Genomic DNA, 22,317 nt, shown 5'->3' with positions numbered 1-22,317 from the left:
TTACCTTCGACCAACTCAAGTTTGCTGACATTCAAGTATATTGCAATGATTGTTTACTTGTATGCATGTTAACAGGAATCAGTCAAGCCCGTTTAATAGTTGCCTTTTAGAGTTAATACATATTTACTTTTCATATTTTGCACTGTAATGAACCCTTATTATGCCGGTCATGAATGCTTCTGCCTTTGCGACAAGTGCAGATTACGATCAGCCTACATCGTTTGCCATTAAGTCAGTGTCGTTTTGGTATGCTTCCCTTTTTAACAGTCAATGATACTGGCCAAAAACGAAAGAAATTTTACAAATTTAGAAATTAGCAAATTAGATAAAATAATGCAATGGTGGAAGGGGTGCAATTTTGGTCTTCCCCCACCATTAAGCTGTAAAGCCACTATATGACTTAAATTATGTCGTTGCGATGTTAAATCCAATAGAAACAAATCATTATAAATTTTTGACGATAATAATTAATTGAGGTTTCATATGTAGACAAAATTAGAGATGACAAACAATGTGAATTCTACTTTCATTTTGAGCTCACTCGAACTTTGGCCAGGGTGAAGTATTAGTATAGGTGAATACTCCGGTGCCCTGCATCCATCGTCCGTCGTCCGTCGTCCTTCGTCCTTAATCAGTATTTTTACTTAAACATCTTCCCCTCTGAAACTTCTGGTCAGAATTACACTTAGTCAGTAGTATCCTGGCATAGACTTCCATCAATTTTATTAAAGTGGATTACTTTCAAAGTTGGTCTCCTTTAGGGGCCAACAGAGCTAAAAATAGAACCTTTAAAACAACTCCTCTCATTTATGACCCGCTTGATGGATCTTCATCAAACTCGGTCTGTAGCAAAATAATAAGGTCCTGTCCTAAATTTATTCAATGTAAGCAGTCGGTACTAGACGTTTTGTAGCAAATTTCTGCGAAGTCGATTTTGTCGTGTTAGCTGAACAAAGACATCGCGACAACACTACAGATACAAAAAGTGTCGTTCTGTCGTACCCGCAGTACCCGTGTACAGACCGAAGGTACGACAATAATATAGTTCGACAAATATCAGAATATAGGGCGCCATAACGACATTTTCATACCCACCAACATGAAAACTTGATAACATAAATGTCGAGTGGACGTCCATTACTTATCTTTTTCTTCGTTTAAATTACGGTGCTGTTATATTGTCGTGTTTTGTCCAGACAACACTACAGTGCGACATAAGGACGCGTTCTGTTTTTGGCTAACTTTCGTGTATATTCGTCTGTCGCCCATGCGTGCGTAACACTCCGAAACTATTGAAGGAATTTTGTTAAACTGCAAATAATGGCAGAGACAATTGAAGTATAGCGTGCAAGCACCGAAATTCTGCCTTATACACTTATCCTCCCTAAGGACCAAAGGGAATTTATGCGTAACTTTACCCGAAAAATACAAGCGGGGAAAAGACAAGTACATTATTAGTTCCAGTGGGATGGGAGATAACCGATACTATTCTTTTTCTGAACCATTTACCACTTTATATCCCTTGCTTTTACTGCCGATTGTATTTACTTTATATATGTAAAATTACACGAAATCGATTGCGGCTGGCTTAGTCAAGCGGGTACTTCGAAATTACATATTTCTATTAGATTTGTGTTATCGTTGGGACATGGAGTGCCACAGAGTACATAAAGATGAAGAGGATACCCGGGGGTGAGCCCACAGGCCACTCCTGTCCCGCCGACGCCGTCCAGCTGCTGTTTTTATACTTAATTAGTATTTTTAACATATACGGCGACTAAATTTTCTAAATACTCGAATTTGGATAGCACGCAACGGTTCAAATCATATAATTTAAGATATATTTTTTTTCTTATAATATTTTTATATGTATGCGTGTCATTATTATCACAACGTCAATCTTCAATATGATCTTTTCTGTTTGTTTTAGCACATTATTTGCTTTTGAAGTTTGTAAAACAACAGATTTCCAAAAATACAAAATACAAATTCATTGTGAAGGAAGCACGTGTTGATGAGTCCACTTCATCAAAAAATGCATTGCTGACGACGTATGTAGAGGCGTGATCGCTAGCCCATCTGGGCTCTTACTGTCACCTCAAATCTGAGGGTCAGAGTCCTCATCTTTAAGTAAAGATATAATGCTTGACATTAAGTGTGGAATGAAATTAAAAAAAATCTTGTATCATGATCTGATAGACAAATAAATGGGTTATATTTATTGTTTCAATGTTTTTAAGGCCTCAGAATCAAAAGGAATTTTCAAATTTGATCAATATTCCAATACATGTACATTCTATTTTGTATTTATATCGTTTTACCTTCGGATAATCGTATATAAAACGTTTAACTATACCTGGTACGTCACGGTTTTATGTGCTCAGGTAGTTTAGATCAATACAAATATCGTTGTTAAAATCCAATATAGATATGTACTGGCTTAGCCTCGCGGATACTTCGCAAATAGATCTACCCAACATGGGTTTGTCCATCAGCATGGGGGTTCGATTCCCTGATCCGCCGGCGCCATCCAGTAATTTCTTTTATTAACTGCCAACATGCAGTTTGTATGAAGTTTTAAACAGTTTCTTGATTTACAGTGAAGTAATTGAAGATTTACCCGCTTGAAACGGATTGACTTGGAAAGGCGGCATGATGATCTGTAGTCAGCATTTTTTCAGTGGGGATGTCGCTTACGTCTACTAGGATTAGTTGCCTAAAATGTGTAGCTATATTATTTATTTCTTACTGTATTTAGTACTCATTGAATACCACGCACAGATCTACTTACCTAATATGTTTCTACATTCTTATATCTGTAAGCTAGGATTTTTTGTATAATTTCCTATTTAGTGTATACTGTCCTTTTTGTTTTCTATTTGGCAGATTTTTCTTCACTATTTTGCAGATAGAGTCTTTAGAAACGTTCGGTGGAGGCGCTCTATTTCTAAGAGGTTATTTTACACCTTTTTGTTATTTCTGATCTTAATCTCTATGAGGATCTTTTTCTAGGGGAACTAAAACATGTCTTGCTCATTTGTGAACCCTTTACTCCGTCTGTATCCCTTGAACACAGAGCAACGACTAATTTAGATATTATCATAATATCTTCTATTCCCGTACATTGATAAAATAAAGCTACAGTTCAAAATCTAGTTTACAATCTTTAAATTCAAAACATGTGTTCCACAGTGTTCTCAAATGACATGAATTATGTCGATCATAATACTGAGTCGATTTTAAGGCCATCGCATTTTAAAATGTTTTATGGCTCTTCTGCATTCTGTTTTCTGACACTGTATTTCTATTTTGCTATCAGTTCTCTCTACTGATCTAGTATCACACCTGTAATCTGTAAATGTAAAATAAGATAAAATCAAGGAATAAAAAATTGCTGAAACTCGCAACGACCTTTACGACATATCTTTTTTTTTACACGACCTATTTTGGAATATGCAGATATAACCTGGAACAACTGCACAGGATATGAAAAGGAACAACTTGACAAAACTGAAAATGAGTGTGCCTGAATCGTAACTGGAGCCACCAAGTTAGTATCACTGCATGACTTAAGACAAGAGGTTAATTGGAGAACGCTTGTAGATAGAAGGCGCGATCATAGAATTCGTATGTTTTTCAAAATGCGCAGAGGCACCGCTCCTTCGTACGTGATCAGTCTCGTCCCGCAAGTCGTTAATTCAGTTTCCAACTACAGCCTCCGTAATTCCGGTGACCTCTGTTCGGTGACATCTGAAACTGAAACTGTTTTATTTGATTAAACGCCTATTTTTACGCAAAACATATTCAATGGCGTTTTACAAATACATAAAAAATACGACAAAAAATAAGTTATTTTAAATGACATATGATGTAAATGGGCATAAATATTATTGTGAATAAACTATTTAGTAAGCATTAAACAAAAGATCAGGCATCAGATAAGATTAATAAAATATTAGAACATTAAGATACAGTAAGATAGCTGTTTGTTATTAAGTAAGAATAAGTGGGTTATTGCGACATGTCCAGAAGTTATTACAAACAACTGTATTTTGTATTTGTTATGAAATAGTTCATATTCGAATGTATTTACACAATAAAATCATCCAGTTCACGTTACTTTCTTAAAAAATACAGTCACAGTCTCTAAAAGAGTGCAAAGTAATTTAAAAAATAATGAGTTTTCAACTTCCTTTTGAAAACATGTATTGTGTCTGAGTTCCTTATTTCGAGAGGCAATTCATTCCAGAGTTTAAGTCCAACATTACCAAAACTTCTGTCGCTGAACGTTTTGCGCTTGTTGAAAGGAACAACGAAACACCCAGTAACGGAATTTGAAGAACGCAAGTTCCTTGTCTGTGTTTGTTTTATAAGTTCAGAAAGATATTCTGGAGAGTTTCCAACTGAACAATTATACATGTAGGTGAGCATTTTGAATGTGATTCTGGCTTTGATTGGTAGCCAGTGAAGATCATACAGCGCTTGCTTGGCACTGTCATATTTTCTTCGATTTAGGACAAGTTTTGCACACATGCTCTGAATTCGTTACATTTTGTTTACTTCGCTTTGATCAATACCACACAGAATGACATTACAATAATCTAAATGGGATATCACCAATGACAGGACAAGGGTTTCGGTAGCCCCTTTGGTAAGATATTTCCGGATACATTTTATTCTGAGGTAGTTGAGCATTGCTGTTCTACACTTTCGTTTTACATGCTCTTTTAGATTCAAGTTTTCATGCAGGAATGCACCTAGATATCGAATAAAGCTCACTGATTTCACTTCATCACCTACAATGCAAATTTTGTCAGTTGAACACTTAGCGAGCTGTTGCCTACTACCAAACATGATGAACTCGGTTTTGGAAGTGTTCATTTTGAGCTTATTTTCATTCATCCAGTTGTTGATTGTTTTAGCACATTGTTCAAGTTCTTGTATTGCATGGGATTCTACCGTTGGAGATAATAGTTTAAAGCGTTTGTTAGCAGTGTGGTCATCCGCAAAGCCGTAAACTGAAATCGACGGCGGAATAACATCAAATAGTGTCCCCGCATATGTCAAATATAGCCAAGGTCCTAAGCAGCTCCCTTGTGGAACGCTACAATTTAATTGGCGTGGAAATGACATGGCTGAATTGACACTTACACGACAACTTCTGGGGCGCAGATAGGAATCAACCCAGCTCAGTGCTCCACGAACGCCATACTGCTTGTTTAACACATCAACAAGAATGTCATGATCTACAGTATCAAAGGCGGCACTGAGATCGATGGCAAGTAGCGCCGTAACTTCTTTCTTCTCCATAGCATCCAGTCAATCATTTTCAAGACGTAACAATGCTGATTCATGTGCATCTCGCACATCGCAATACTTCAATTCCTTTCTACCTTTGACTGTGCGCCGAACAACGTCAAACTTCCTCTTATTATTACTGTGGATGTAGAAAAGCATAATTTCTTTATGCTAGACTTCGTATGAAATGCAGTGGACTTGATTATCATCTTTCTTACGAAATACTGTGAACTCTCCGCTTTGTCAATGCGGACAACCCGAGACCAGCTCACATTTTATGCTTGAATGTAGACTGTATTTACTTCCTCGGCATGTAATGTTTACTTCTGTTGGTAATTTTACCCAGTCTATTACTGTTAACACTTTACTTTATGGTGATACCTCTCTTGTCTGATACTGACAACAGACAAATCTTCACAGCTGTCCAACAATTTATCTTTGGGAGCCATAGGTCTACTTGACTTGTGATCTGACCCAAACACTGTTCTGTCAAGTCTTTCTCTCCAGACAACAAGACTGTTAAATATATAAAGCTAGGAGTTGTTTGGGGCAGCTGAACATTTCCTCTACATTTCTTCTGCCTTCCCTTTTCATTCTAGTGATTATAGATTTTCTATGCAGTATATTAAACCGTAACCTTTATGGTTACCTAATCTTGCTAAAATATTCTAAATACTAATAAAGCAATATACTAGTACTTTTATTTCATCGTTACCTTCCATTTTTGTGCATTTTGCTGTTTTTTCTCTCTCTTTATTTTGGTTTTTCCTTTTGCCTTTTCTTTTTCATGAATAACTGAGCACGTGTTACATATTAGTATAACAGCCAACCATAAGTATTGTAAATTTTATCTTTCCGGAGGTTGACTCGATAAGTCGTCCAATACTTCCGTCAATATCCTATTGCTTGTGTTGTTATGTTTGTCTGTATGTGTATGATTGTACCGGTATCTTGTGTAACATTTGCAATAAAACATTTTTAAACTAACGGCCTTTAAAACATAACATTCGCGAAGTAAGTACAAGTTCTAAAAAATCTCTACTAGGAAGAGTGAGTAGTAGTGCACTTTATATTTCCTCTCATGTAAGACTATCAAACCGAGTGTGAAGTTGTTTTGTTTGACTGGGGTTTTGTACTTCTAAAGGACGTTGTATTAAATTATATCATTATCACTTAGTATAGCATGTTCAGTTTTAAAATGTTTGTACCGGACCACTATTTCGCAGTATTAAAACAAACTCTGTGTAAGCTACGGTACAGTCTCCCCATACCTCAACTCACCGCAAGCGGACATGCACATTACCGACGCACACGCACACGCCCACCTACCCCCCCCCCCCCCCCCCCACACACACACACAGAGCAAACACATGAGGAAATAAGGGGAAAAAGAGCACAGTTGGGCATAGCTGTGGAAAAATCAGTGGCCAAAACACCGCTTGGGAGCTTAAACCGGTTAATGGTACACCTAACCTTACCCTTCCTAAGTCATAGAACAGTTTATATAAAAGTTATCACAGCCAGGCGAATCCGAAAGCCGAGTTATTTTTCTGGCCCCGGTTGTATCACAAAATTAAAATATATATCTCGGATATTTATCTACCTCTTTTGGCAAGATATTACAAATTGTGCCACGACGACGTAAGCAGTGTATTAAGTCGTTCTTAGTATCGACATAAATGTGAAAATTGCCAACATTACATGTTTGTTGCGTGTCATTGCACGATTCATTAGGACGGAAAATAACGTGCAGGAAAAGGATAAACTTGCTACCAATTTTATCAAAATACTAACGCAAATCAATCAGACCATTAAATGTTATAATTGTATAACCGAAACTTCATTTAGCATTGATTACAAAATTTAGAAAATACCCGGTAAAATACATCTCATAATAAAAACATCACGATCATTACCAACATAGTGCAAAATGGTCAGGTCTTGTTTACGATAAGTTTATAGCGACAAAAAAAAGAAGAAAAGAAACACTGATGAGTATTCACCGTAATATTTTAATAATTTTTATCATCTCAGTCAGGTAACCTAGATTATATTAGAATATAAAAGGTTTTCCAAAAACTGTAGGTTAAATATACACCAGCTTAATCATTGGCAAAGATACCTGGTTGTACTCTAGTGCAGTATTTTTTAAACATGTTTTATCGACTGTGTTGATTTCGTTTCACAGCGCAGTACATACTATGACGTTCAATCTTTGAAAGAGTTGTTTGAAAAAGTTTCAATCGAGAACATTTGATCATTTTTAAAGCAAATAGGCAATTATCACAAAAAGCTGAATATCAAATATATTAGTCACATATTTTGCGATATTGTTTGTCACTGACATTTCTAACTCTTTATATGTATATATGTTTTACATTTATGTTTTAGAGATACTTAACAATTTAGTTTATCAGTACAATTTCCTTACGACGATGTATGACCTTTTTGTCGTTCGCCGTAAAATCCAACTCACTCCATCACTAACTCACTCACACTCGTGGCGTTGCATTCTTCACGTGAGGAAGTCTTCCGGCTGTCTTATGGAAGGTCGGTGTTTCTACCCAGCTTCCCGCCCATGATTAACCTAAGATGGGGTCTGTCCAACATTTTACCCAACAAAAACGGAACACATTCAGGTTGATTTTCTTTACGCAGAAGGTGAGTCAAATGGGTATGACCTATTCATCAACGAGAAAGAACAACTCCCTGAGAACAGAGCCGTTTCCTTGGTGCTATTCACCTACAGTAGGTTTTATATCATGAACTAAGCATTGTTCAAAGACAACTGCCATGTAGTTAAAATGTATATAATGTAAAATTTCAGTATCAGCATCCTCGTTTCCATCAATAGCAACTTGACTTGGAATCAAACAAAACATGATAGCCTTTTTGAACGATGCATGAACGCTGGGAGGAATGTTTGGAATGAAAGGTCTTTCTAAATTTCTGTTACGAATTGACTGTAATTCAGAAAGACAGTCGGAAAAGATAAATAACTTTTCTTTACTATTATTGTGATGCAAAATAAGATCTTTTGCCTCGGCTGAAAACATTGTTGCGCTTTTTTTGGCAAACGTAATTTTGATCGATGAAGATGACTGACTGCAGCATGGCTAACGTTTAAGTCATCTTTAGATCCGTTTGTGTAATTCTTGTAAGTTTACTTGATTTCATTATATTTTGGTTAAAATATCTCAGGATTAGTTGGCAGTTTTCAGACAAAACTTGGGGAAAGTAAGGATCCATAAAGGTGTATCCGGAATTGACTTTTCATTTATATCATTAATTTTAGAGTCATTTTCATTCATAAAATATTTTATTTGAAATCCAATTGGTTTGATTTGTTTTGGTTCTTTCTCATATGAATCGAACCCACATTGGTGAGGGCAAGTAATTCGAAGTCGGCCTGAACTACCCGGTCACGAAACCCCTATATAGCAGTATAACACAGTGACAAGTTTGCTGTGCATGGCATAATGGTATTCATAAAATGACATAGGTAACGACTAAAGAGGTCAGTATTAATTTACCGTAAGCTTAATGATTACCATTATTTCATGCATAGCAAATATGTAAATGAAGCACGATCCCCTTTCTAAAATCCACTATGTTTAGTTAGGGCAACTTGAGACTATATGTCGATTTTCAGGGAATTGCACTCGGTCTTTGATTGAAGGTTCCTTGATGTACGCCATATGAATACTACATTATGCTGGTGTCTGTAAATTATACTTTGGTACTTGTAACCACAGGTGCTTCAAGCTCTATCAATAAATATATGCATTATCATAATCTCCCACCTGCCTAATCACACTGGTTATTCGGGTACCTACTCGTGTGAGCGATACCGCCCTCGTGTGATTAATGTACATGTTGGTGAACAGGAAATTCACACCTATAACAGGTAATTATTCCGTATTTTACTGTAGATTTGAAAAGTTTTAGTATAAAATGTGTAAGATCATACGTTAACTATATCCATGTAAAATATCTATCTCATATGATCTGAATAACTGTAAAAAAATACGTTTTTTTTTGTCGCGAAAATGAAGATATTTTAAGGCGATGTAATATATTTTCACGATTAATGGCATTATTTCGGATTATATTAGGAATTTTTTGTTAGAAAAAAGAAAAGCAGTCATTCTGTGTATAAGCCATTGCTTTCATTTCACAAAACTTGAAGCACAGTAAAATTAGATCGAATTTTTCGAAGACAGTGTGTAGAAAATAAGATACCTCTGACGATGTACCATGGTACCATCCTCGTTATTTCTGTCAGTCCAGCGGATACCGTCCTCGTTATTGAAATGAACATTACATTGACGCAGACCCCTTTTCTAAAATTTTGCGATAATATGCAATGACCAGCTAAGATAAAGATAAAACTTTGGTCTTTTATACCCTCCAGCTACTGGAAACAGCCTATCCGAAGAAAAACTCACATAATTTCTTCAAATTCGCTTTCAAGATCCATCTACATAGACACATTCTTATGTGTATTTTCAATTGAATATTGCGACTTCCGTACGTTTTGTCTAATTACTTAAGTTGTTAAATGGGGTACAAAATGTTTTAAACAAAAACAAAAATAAATTTGTCAAATATTTTATTGCGATCGACCCATGTTTAGCTTCGTTTTGAGGAATAAAGCCAGTAATTCGGTCAAAAATGTGCTTCGTTTGAGTAGTCGAAAGACGTCAGTAGTAAACAGATCCTTATTTCCCCATGTTTTTGTGCGAAAATCCGTGTAGAACAAGTGCATTAATCACAGCTTTATACTGCTAGAATACATAATGCATGAAAAGAGATGAGATATGTTTATACATTCCACATTCAAGTTTTGCAGATCGAAACCGAATGTAGGGGGTTTATTTGTGCGGACAAGAGCATATAGGTCACAATACTATAAATAGTTTTCCCTATATATTCTATATAAAACTGACATTTTTTAAAGAGTTACCAAACAGAGCTAGACCCATTTCAGAGAACAAATGCTTACCCCAATTTAAAAAGTTATTATAAAACTGATATAAAATATAGAGAAAAGTATGGGTCATGTATCTTACTATTGTCATATTTACCTACTGTAAAATCACATCAAAAGCACATTGCTGTGACCTGGAAGTACTACTCGTACTAAAATTGAGTTTCACTTCACCAAATACATCCTGATTGCCTTACCAAAATCTCAAAAATACATCCACAATGACATTTAAACAGAAACAAGCTTAAATTTAGACCTCTGTCGGCATGCCAAGTGAAAAATTAGTATTCAAAAGCTTGGCAGCTATCACGCTGGTTCCTTTATATAAGTTAGGCCTATAAGCGCCATTTTAAGGTAGCAGACCACAACTGACTGGCATTTTCCTAGGAACTATTCAACTCCCTCTTTATATTCATCGTTACTTTAACTTATGATAGAACTTTCATGAAAAAATAGGTGTTGGAAATAGTGATGTTCTATTAAGATAAGTAAAGAGGACATGAAGTTTAGCAGGTTTGCAGGTTTGTCGAACAATTCAAGCCTCGAGGAATTTGCTTATCATCTAAATGTTGAAAGCAGAGTTAAAATGGTTAGAAATGAAAGGAAAAAAAAAAGAAAGCGACGAGAAATTTTGCTTTTTCTTGGTTACTATTTGTACATTATTTCAAAGTTGTTACAGCTCGTCTGATACTTAAACTTTAACAAAATATCATCTTACCTGTCTTATCGTCATTATGTATTGCAATGGATGATTATGTCTCTAAAGGCAGTAAGTTAAAGTATAAAAAAAAAAACAATCTGCTCTTATATTGTGCCATTGTAGATTACAAGAAAGCTTTTGACTCTGTCGATCGTATGTGTTTATGGAATAAATTGCTACAGCATAACATTGATGGGGAAGTCTTTAAGGCTATATATTATGCAATATATGATAAAGCCAAATCTTGTGTAAAGAGTAGCCAAAGTCTATCAAATTTCTTTATTAGCTCAACTGGTGTACGACAAGGTGAAAATTTATCACCAATATTATCTCCTGTTTTCTTGCATGATTTAGTCTCATATATGTTTTATTATTGTTTAGGACTAGTGGAATTATCAAACAATGTATAGGACCTGCTAAGTGATGATATTTCAGAATTTTTTTTTCAAGTTATTTTTGTTACTTTATGCAGATGATACAGTGCTTTTTGCAGAATCTCAAAATGATTTACAAACCGCATTAAATTTATTATATTAATGCGGCACTTGAAGTAGTAGATGACTTCAGCTATCTAGGAATTAAATTTAACTATAATGGTAACTTTAATAAAATTAAAATGTATTTGGTTGACCAAGCTAGAAAGACTATGTATGCTCTGTAGAAAAAATGTAGGAAGTTGCTGCTTAGTATTGATTTACAGTTACATTTGTTTGAGTCTGTGGTCAACCAATATTATTGTATGGATCAGAGGTATGGGGATGTGGTGATGTTAGCATTGTTAAAAGTTTTCAGCTTAATTTTTTAAAAACATTACTGAAGGTTAAAAAGTCAACACCTTATGTCATGTTTTTGGTGAGCTTGGGGTATTACCAATAGATATTATAATTAGAAATAGAATATTGAACTACTGGTGTACAATTTATTAAATGGTAAACAAGAAAGATAAACTGTTTACTTTACAGGTTCATGTATAGACTCCATCAGCAAATATGTAAATTATTGTTCTTGGATTTCATATGTGAAAGAATCTTTAGAACAATTTGGATTTGCTGAATTCTGGTTGAATCAGTCAGTACTTTCACCAGTGTATTTCCACAATATTCTTATTTTAGAATGTCCCTACTTTAATTTGGACAGAGTAAAATATATACCAAATGACTTTCAACTGTCAAATGTAATGTCATTTCAACGTTTATTTCAAAGTAACGATAGTACTCTTCTTTTTAAGTTAGCATTGTTTGTACAGAAAAAACTTCAAATTTTTAGGTCGGGATAGGTTTTTGTCACTGGCAGTTATTTGGTGGCTAGTTAAAACAATGGTTAATTCTAAATGTACACCATTTTCTATTTTTTAGCTTACGAAATATTTGTATCAGATCCGTTATGACCGTAAAACTACTGTTTTATTTTATGTATTAGTGTTTTTTTTAATTTGTTGTTATTATAATGCCTAATTTATAACTATAAATAAAATTTTGAAATCTTGAAATCTTGAATCTCACAGATTTCCTCCCTTGACGTACATTTAACGTTTACAACCGCTGTGAGGAGTGTGAACTAACACTAAAAAGAGACAGAATCTGATACATAGACTTCCATATCTGCCTCTGTTTCTTCAGTTAGTCACCGGTAAGACACTTATACAGTAGTGTATATTGTATGCACTTGTAAACAAGTCGCGTAATTAGCACTACCTAAATGGAGGGTGTGCCTGTGAACAGAGGCGAATATTACAAGATACGATAAAAGGCAGATTTATGAAGCCGGAGCCTCTCCCTAAACGAACACATGCCCAGAGAGGATCCAATTTCACTTTCAGGAAGAAAAAGAAGGTCTTAACATAAGCACTTTTGCTCGGTGTGCAACAAGTTTGGTCGTTTTCATAATGAGACTGGAGGAGAAAAAGAAGAACATCAAGAAGGCAAAAAAAAAATGATAGAATGCGTAGAATAGAGGGTGGGTGTGAAGGAAGATTTAATATTGATGAAATACTGCTAACACGGTCCACTCCCATTCTTTACATCTTTACATCTTCAAAGTTAAAACTCTAATCAAACAGATCTACTAAAGGTCGGGTTTCACATTTCCAGTTCTTATTTCCTGATCCTCAAAGCAATTACCTTCAATTTCGTTTATTTAGTGTACCGCATGCGGAAGCAATCGCTGCGGGGAGTTTTATAAATGTTCATTGACATAACGAGGACGGTACCCACGTGCAAACGGGTAGGTATCTTTGTTTATTTTCATCCATCGTCAGAGGTACCATCCAAAACAGCAACAGGATGCATATAATTTAAATTTTATCAACAAAAATAACTTGCAGGTACGTGATCCAAACGTTTTGTAGTTGAGTATGTATAGTTCTACCAAGGAGAGTGGCAAATTCAGTAATCTCATCTTTGAACAAAGAAAAATTCGTCTCAAAACGTCAAAATACATGCATTTCGCTACATTTCTTCAAATTTTATAGTCATATCAATCTTATTGAAGACTGATGTTTTCACCAGTGCGAATTAATGCATTTCCTCGGACAAATCTGTCTTTAAAATGTTCAACATTCTTAAATATGTGTCATACTTTGGCATTGTTTTTATATACCCTAAACAACCTACATGTACATAAATCACACGAATGTGGTATCTCTCACACGAGTATGTACCCGAATAACCAGTGTGCTAATATACTATGAAATAGTACAGGTTGGCAAGTAAATCGCATATTTTTTAGTCATTTTATACCAACTGATCACGCGAACAGCATCTCAGTTATCAATTAATAAATTTGTAAACAAACTTTCAGATGAAAGAAAAGATATTCATCCTATGTTACGCTGAGCACAACTAACAAAAAGACATTTAAGTCGTTAAATTTACCAGCTAACTAACACTATAAAATCGCCGTTCTGGTAGTTCGCCATACCTTATTCAGCTTCCGGTTGAAAAATCCGAGGTAAATCACTTTTGACAAAAACATTAATTCATCATTAACAATTCTTACCAAAAGACAAAGGTAATTGAACAATTAAATAAAGACTACCTGCAAACATCCGAGGCGATTAGATCTACAGCCAAAGAAATGTTTGTTTACTTTGGAAATCCCCGACGGTTTCAAGAATTGTGACGTATCATTCGAGACGTCATTACAACGTGAAGATGATGAGGCTCTGTTTGTGGTTTATGATACACAGTGATCACACCCGTTAACCGGTTCCGAGCAAAACAGTTCGTGGCGGACAAAACAGTTCACCAATATTTTTGCCGGTACCTGCATTGGAGTAAGTATTCTCCATCCAAGGATCGGTTGGTGCAAAATATGTTAAAGATTTTTATTTCTGTAAAAAGTAGCATGAAAGAAGAACATGCCATGTGCTTCCCGTTTAAAAGTAACCTATATCTAGTAAGTAAGGACAAGTTAAAAGTGTGATTTTGTTGAACAAATGTGAAAACGAAAGTTTATCGCGGTGTATTTAATTCACTTTTCAACTTAGGTCTATTGTATTAACGCCAACCTTTAAAATAATGTTTGCCCTGAATATTGTCCAATTTTTAAGCGACAAAACGCAATATTCAACGAGTTATAGACATTCAAACATGACATGGTCGAAAATAAGTGTGGCGGCATTGCACAGCTCAAAATTATTTGAGTGGCGAGCAAGAGCAGTCCTGTGCCTTTTTTTTTTATTTTACTTTAATAAATGGTCTAAATAGTGATATCAAGCTCATAAGTCTTAAAACAATAACGTTTTTAATCAGACAACAGCAATTTACACTAATTTTTATTAACAAACAGATGTAAGTCAAAGCATATATTAATCACACAACCGCCTAACAATCATCAACACGTCTTCCTACATTTTTAAATTATGTTTGCAGTGGTACGAGAGTTTGATGTGATGCCTTTCCATTTAGGAATGTTCCACTTACTTTATTTTATCATTTGTGATATTTCTTTCAGGATCACAATGCATATGTGCCTGTGCTACTACTGCAATGCAATAGCTGACATTTATAGCCAGATAATTCGGCACCTCTGTAATAGCCATATAGTGCATGACAATTGTATACACTTATACAATGGCTCAGTGGTTTTAATTATTTACCGACCAGCCATTCAATGAGTGTTTTATTTCATTACTTTAACAAAAAGATTTTCGTGTTGTTTTTCTTCTAGTTGACTATAGCCCAGCAAAATTTATTGTGGAACTATAGACCGGTCAATATAACAAACTATGAACAGGTGATATATAGAAATAGTCATATACATGTAATGACTTTTGTTATTATGTGTATATGTTACAGGTCATTTATTGAACTTCTGATGAATTTACGTTTTGTAGTAATGGACGCAATGAAAGCAATAACTTAATCAATACAGAGGTCAATCAGTTTCTTTGTTGAATCACTAGTAGGAAATCTATAACCTAGCATATTGATCCAATAAGTGAATAAAAATTGGGAAAATTTGGTAGCTGATGGGATAATTAGACTTGTTAAATTACAAGACTCCTTATATAGATAACCAGTCCATATTTCGAAGAAAGGTCACTAGCTTAGATCAACAGGGAAAGCTATACATCATAAGGTTGTGAGTTTGAGTTTCAGTACCCGGAAGGAACTTTTGTTCTCTGTAACTATTTAATAGAAGACAATGTTCTAAATTCAGATTCATCGGGAAAGGTTGGCAGTAGTTTTTGTGGCGAACTGGGTAGTTCCGGTACAAAACACAAGATCACCATACGTTAGGCCCGTCATTGAATAACTGAAATACTGTCGAGAAATGACGTTACACCCGGAACCAACAAATAAACAAACAGTGTTCCGTATTCACTTAAACTTGAAAATCTATTTCTGGTGTCTATTATAAACTATTTATGGAGTGGTTGCATTCAGACCTCCGGCAAATAGTAATGATTATCCACTAACAAGCCCGAGTTATTCAGTAAATATATGATATAATTAATCGGCATGGCAATAACATGAAAATCCTAAAATATTTTCTTTTTACAAAATACATGTGCTGGTTAAATAGTGCCAACTATGGACTGACGATGTGTATAATCATTATACGCATATTTTACATCACTATATGCATAAGAATTGCTTCATGTCATCTCCGCTGTATTTTTGAACATTGCTGAGCTAGTACCATTTGTTTTTGTCAGATTACAATGAGTAACAAGCTTGATATCACTATTTAGACCATTCATTAAAGTAAAATAAAAAAGACACAGGACTGCTCTTGCTCGCCACACAAATAATTTTGAGCTGTGCAATGCCGCCACACTTTTTTTAGACCACGTCATGTTTTAATGTCTATAACTCGTTGAATATTGCGTTTTGTCGCTTAAAAATTGGATAATATTCAGGGCAAACATTATTTTAAAGGTTGACGTTAATACAATAGACCAAAGTTGATAAGTGAATTAAATAGACCGCGATAAACTTTCGTTTTCGCATTTTTTCAACAAAATCACACTTTTAACTCGTCCTAGCTTACTAGATATAGGTTACTTTTAAACAGGAAGCACATGGCATGTTCTTCGTTCATGCTACTTTTTACAGAAATAAAAATCTTTAACACATTTTGTGCCAACCGATCCTTGGATGGAGAATACTTACCCCAATGCAGACACCGGCAAAAATAGCGGTGAACTGTTTTGTCCGCCACGAACTGTTTTGCTCGGAACCGGTTAACGGGTGTGGTGACCGATCGTTCTGATTTTTTCTGAACTGACAGTCTTACGGGTCATACCGCGACTCTCTCATTTTAATGACAGAATGCTGAAACTAAAACAAATTTTGTAGGGTTTCATTTTATTAGATCTTTATTAAAATCTGTCAAGGGACAGCTTAATATCTTTACTTATATTTCAGTAACATGTATTTTCTGGTGATTTTTTTAAATCAAGGAAGTTTATCTTTCACGATACATGAAATTATACTACTTTAAAAGCTGCTATCATCTTCTGCCCTGTGCCTAGATCACGCGTGCACGTCTTAGTGGGTATGATCTGGTAATGGAGGGAAATCATTTGTTTGGTATGAAAGTTGCCCCTTTTTGTTTTCAAATGATTCATCACACACAATGCTGTCATCAAATCCATTCTCAGCTATCATTTTACAACATTTAGTCGCTCGGTCTTCAACAAAAGCCGCCTCTCTTAAGAATGCATTTTTGTTTTTGAAACTTAACATTTTATAACTATAGTTGATATGATCATCAAAGCCTATCTCTTCATCTACGTCGTTTTGTACATGAACTTTATCCTTTTCTTGTTTATATCTCTCACTGGTTTCTGTTTGTTTTGTGTCTAAACTTTCTAGCCATTGCACAACCTTAGTTCTGGGGTCTGTCATAAATTTTAATGAATTTTTATCTTGCATTTCAATAATATTCGTTCTTTCATTTCTTGTGTATACATTCTGCGAATTTTCTTCGCTGGCTTGTTCATCCGTATCAAGTAATTCTGCTTTTGTGATACTGCCATCTAACAAGACAAAAAGTAAGTTTCTGTATAAAGTTAACAAGTAAAAAACAAAGACAAATATCAAACAGGGAATGCCAAGTACCAAAAACGCAGTCTCCACAAAACGAAACCCACAGCACGTAGACGTGCACACCACTCACAAACACACACACGCACACAAGACAAAACGAACAAACAAAGGAACACAGTGGGGCGCCGCCTTATATCAGTGTTGTTATATTTTCTGGTCCTTCGGGATCATTGATTTCAACTCATTTAGATTTGAAGATTGAATACTGCTTAAGCCGGTGCTAGGGGGCGTGGGCAGTGTTGCTTTTTCCATTACTGCCCATGAACAGACTCAATCAAACCGAGTCTGCAATTTTCACTATTTGCCTTGTTCTCGGTGCTTCCGAGGGATCTACTTTCCAGATTTTATTAGAACGGTCAGTGGCAAAAACACCACTGGGAAGCTTAAACCACATTCCCACAGAAAAACAGGTTCAGAAATACCTTCCCGCAGATGTGTCTTTAAATTACTATTGAATTTTAAAACTAAATCAGAATTACGATAGTAAACTTTAGCAAATTATTTACGCAATTTGTAATAACGGTAGCCTTGCTGAATAAGTTTATTTGTAATTTATTTATTGCGTTCATTGAAATCCTTGACATGACTACACGCTCCGGCAAACCGAATTAATTGAGAAATATATACCCCATAAGATGTAGCCTGAGGTACATCCCGATCCAAATGGGGAAAACTTACAATACTGAAATTAAAATCATCCCTCTTGTCATAAATTTTGGTATGTATAATATCGTCATTAAGAGAGAGATGTAAATCTAACAAGAGCTGCCACTGATGGTGACAAATGCCCCCGCAGCGCCTTGACCTTTGACCTTTGACCTTGACCTTTGACCTGGTGACCCCAAAGTCAGTAGGGGTCGTATACTCAATAAGTCCTATCAGCATGTGAAGTTTGAAGGTCCTGGGTGCAGTGGTTCGCGAGTAAAGTGCCTTCGTGCAAAATGTTAACGTTGTGACGAACGAACGAACGGACAGTTGAAAACTAATATGCCTCCCTTCGGCGGCATAAAAAGAAATAAGTACTATCAGCATGTGAAGTCTGTAGATCCTGGGTCCAGTGGTTCGCGAGTAAAGTGCCTTCATGCAAAAAAAAAATACATTGGCCATTGTGACCTTGACCTTTGACCTGGTGACCCCGAAGTCAGTAGGGGTCTAGTATTTAATAAGTACTATTAGCATATGAGGTTTGAAGGTCCTGGGTGCAGTAGTTCGCAAGTAAAGTGCCTTCATGCAAAAAGTTAACATTGGCCCTTGTGACCTTGACCTTTGACCTGGTGATCCCAAAGTCAGCACGGTCGTGTACTCAATAAGTACTATCAGCATGTGAAGTCTGAAGGTCCTGGGTGCAGTGGTTCGCGTGTAAAGTGCCTACATGCAAAAAGTTAACGTTGTGACGAACGAACGGACGGACAGTTGAAAACTAATATGCCTCCCTTCGGGGCATAAAAATAAAGCATCAGTATCCAAATAGTTAGTTTTAAACCATCGAACTGTTTTAACTACAGTTGTCACAGGAGTGACGAATTATACACCCACAATATAGCCTTGTCACAAAACTAAGCCAATTTTAAAGCCGAACTTGCTTGACCTTTAACCTACTGACCTCAAAATCAATACAGGTCATCTGCTGGTCATGATCAGCCTCCCTATTAAGTTTCATGATCCTCGGCCCAAGCGTTCTCAAGGTACTGCCCGGAAAAGGTTTAAATGTTCTGGGTCACTCGGACCTTTGACCTTTGGAACTCAAAATTAATAGGGGTCATCCGCTGGTCATGACCAGTCTCACTATGAAGTTTCGTGATCCTAGTCCAAAGTATTCTAAAGTTATTGTTCGAAAACCATTTTAAATGTTCCAGGTCACTGTGACCTTGTCAAGTGACCTACTGACCTCATAATCCTAAAGGATCGTCGGCTGGTCATAACCAAACTAACTATCAATTTTCATGATCCTAGGCCCAAGCGTTCTCAAGTTATCATCCGGAAACTGTTTAACTGTTTCGTGTCATTGCGACCTTGACCTTTCACCTACTAACTTCAAAGTCGAACTTGACTTGTATCAGCATGTGAAGTTTGAAGGTCCTGGGTGCAGTGGTTTGCAAGTAATTCAAAAGACTTTTGCCAGAGAGAATGCTACATTTCTTGCTTGCAATTTTGATAAAGCTTTTTTTTACTAGCAATGTTATTAAACATTATACAATGTGGACCTGTGACGAAGTTTGTAAAGCCCTTTCCTTTTTATTGAACAACATTTACATCAGGTTTGGGAAGTTTTTAGACAAGTTGTTGGTATTCCCATGGGAACAAATTGTGCACCCCTTGTCGCAGATTTGTTTTTATATTGTTATGAAAGAGACTTTATGTTGAGCCTTTCTCCAGATACGCAGGCAGATATTATAACTGCATTTAATAATACATCACGCTATCTGGATGATATTCTGAATATGGATAATTAGTGGGTACTATTTATCCTAGGGAGCTTCAGTTAATTAAAACTAACAATTCGGATACTGATGCTTCATTTTTAGGTTTACATCTCTCTATTTATGACAATATTATACATACCAAAATTTATGACAAGAGGGATGATTTTAATTTTAGTATTGTAAATTTTCCCCATTTGGATGGGGATGTACCTCAGGCTACATCTTATGGGGTATATATTTCTCAATTAATTCGGTTTGCCAGAGCGTGTAGTCATGTCAAGCATTTAAATGAACGTAATCAATATATTACAAGTAAACTTCTTTAGCAAGGCTACCGTTATTACAAATTGCGTAAATATTTTGCTAAATTTTACTATCGTAATTCTAATTAAGTTTCAAAATTCAATAGTAATTCAAAGATACTTCTGCGAGAAGATATTTCTAAACCCGTTTTTATTGGGATGTTGTTTACAAACTTCGTAAGATCTTCGTCGGGCCCTTAAGGGTGTTTCTCTTGTTGCTCTGTCTTCTGAAAAGGCATTGAGTACATACGTTTTTGGTTCTAAAGGTTTGCTTTTTATATATTTATACACGAGCATTTTTGTGTTTTACATGCCATGCCTTTTTGTTTCCATTACGCGTGTAAGAGATTCACCTGGAGGGGATTAATTTATTTACACTGTCCCGTGTCTTTGGAACATGGTGGGGGTAAGAGTGAGGTTGGGTGCGCACCATAAACCGGTTTAAGCTCCCCAGTGGTGTATTTGCCAATGACCGTTCCAAGGCGGTGCCCCACTGTGTTCCTTTGTTTGTTCGTTTTGTGTTAATGTATTGGCTTTGTGTGTGAGCGCGTGTATGTGTGTGTGTGTGTTTGTGGTGTGCGCGTCTGCGTGCTGCGGGTTTCGTTTTGTGGAGGCGTAGCATTCCCTGTTTGATATATGTCTTTGTATTTTTATTTGTATTTTATCATGTTACACCCATGTACAAAAAATTATGATCCTAGACCCAAGAGTTCTCAAGTTATCAACCAAAAACCGTATAAGTGTTCCGAGTCACTGTGACCTTGACCTTTGACCTACTGACCTCAAAGTCGAACTTGACCTTTATTTTACAATGCTAAACCTGTGTACAAAAAATTCTGATCCTAGGTCCAAGCGTTTTCAAGTTATCATCCGGAAACCGTTTTACTGTTCAGGGTCACTGTGACCTTGACCTTTGACCTACTAACCCCAAAGTCTAACTTGACCTGTATTTTATCATGTTACACCAGTGTTACAAAAAATATTTAAATCGGTCAAGCCTTTCATGAGTTATCGCTTGGAAACCATGAAAACCAACGGACCGACCAACCGACCGGCAAACAAGCTCACTCCTATATACTACCCCAAACTTTGTTTTGTTGGGATATAATCACATTACTCACAGACTGTTTTTGTAAATACAAATAAATGTTAAAAATTATCATATAATAAGCAAGTCAGACGATATCTAATTCAAATCTTGAAGTATTTGAATTTCAGACAAGAAAGGTTTTGCAATAATGAGACATATTATATTCCGTTCTCCAGATAACTTTTAAAACATATTCATATATTTTATTCAATGCCCACAAAACACATACTTACTGTATAAAATATTGCCCGAAAAGATGTTCCCTTTTAACATGATCTCATGAAATAGACAATAGGGTATTTTGAAGTAATATTTATGTATCATTAAAGAAACCTTTGCTAAAATTTGAACTGAAAGTAAACCATTTGTTTCATTGATATATTTACAATGAAATCTGTAAAAAAATCCTTTGTAAGCATAGAATGCAACCAAGAATAATAATAGCAGACTCGGTTTGATTGATTCTGTTCATGAGAGGTAATGAAATGTGCAACACCTCTCACGCCCCAAAGCACAGGCTTAAACGGAACTCTATAACACATATGTTGAATAGACTATGATCCCAAAGGACCAGGCAATATCACTGAATTCAAGTACGGGGAGACATTATACAGCCGCCAAACGGCACTTAAAGATTGCTGTTCTGTCTGTTAAAAAATCCTTCAGAAACATAGAATGCAACCAAGAATAATATTAGCAGACTCGGTTTTACTGAGTCAACGCCTACTTGGCAAGAAAGTCTGCTGGTTTTGCTTTTTATATTTTTATACACGAGCATTTTTGTGTTTTACATGCCATGCCTTTTTTTCCATTACGTGTGTTAGAGATTCACCTGGAGGGGATTACTTTTATTTACACTGTCCCGTGTCTTTGGAACATGGTGGGGGTAAGAGCGAGGTTAGGTGCGCACCATAAACCGGTTTAAGCTCCCCAGTGGTGTTTTTGCCACTGACCGTT

General features: G+C 35.9%; 1 protein-coding gene across 1 annotated transcript in view; it reads right to left on the bottom strand.

Annotated features, from left to right (window-relative positions):
• The window catches only part of LOC123523913 (uncharacterized), a 356,017-nt gene extending 352,963 nt beyond the window's left edge, over positions 1 to 3,054 (bottom strand). The window contains exon 1 of the mRNA XM_053539434.1: positions 2,792 to 3,054. The gene's annotated coding sequence lies outside the window, so the exon portion shown is untranslated. The remainder of the gene's footprint in view (positions 1 to 2,791) is intronic.
• Between the last annotated feature and the right edge of the window lie 19,263 nt (positions 3,055 to 22,317).

Source organism: Mercenaria mercenaria, chromosome 3, assembly GCF_021730395.1.
Source record: "Mercenaria mercenaria strain notata chromosome 3, MADL_Memer_1, whole genome shotgun sequence".
Classification (NCBI taxonomy): Eukaryota; Metazoa; Mollusca; class Bivalvia; order Venerida; family Veneridae; genus Mercenaria; species Mercenaria mercenaria.
The sequence above is the reverse complement of the archived record's forward strand: the minus strand, read 5'-3'. Positions and strand labels throughout refer to the sequence as shown.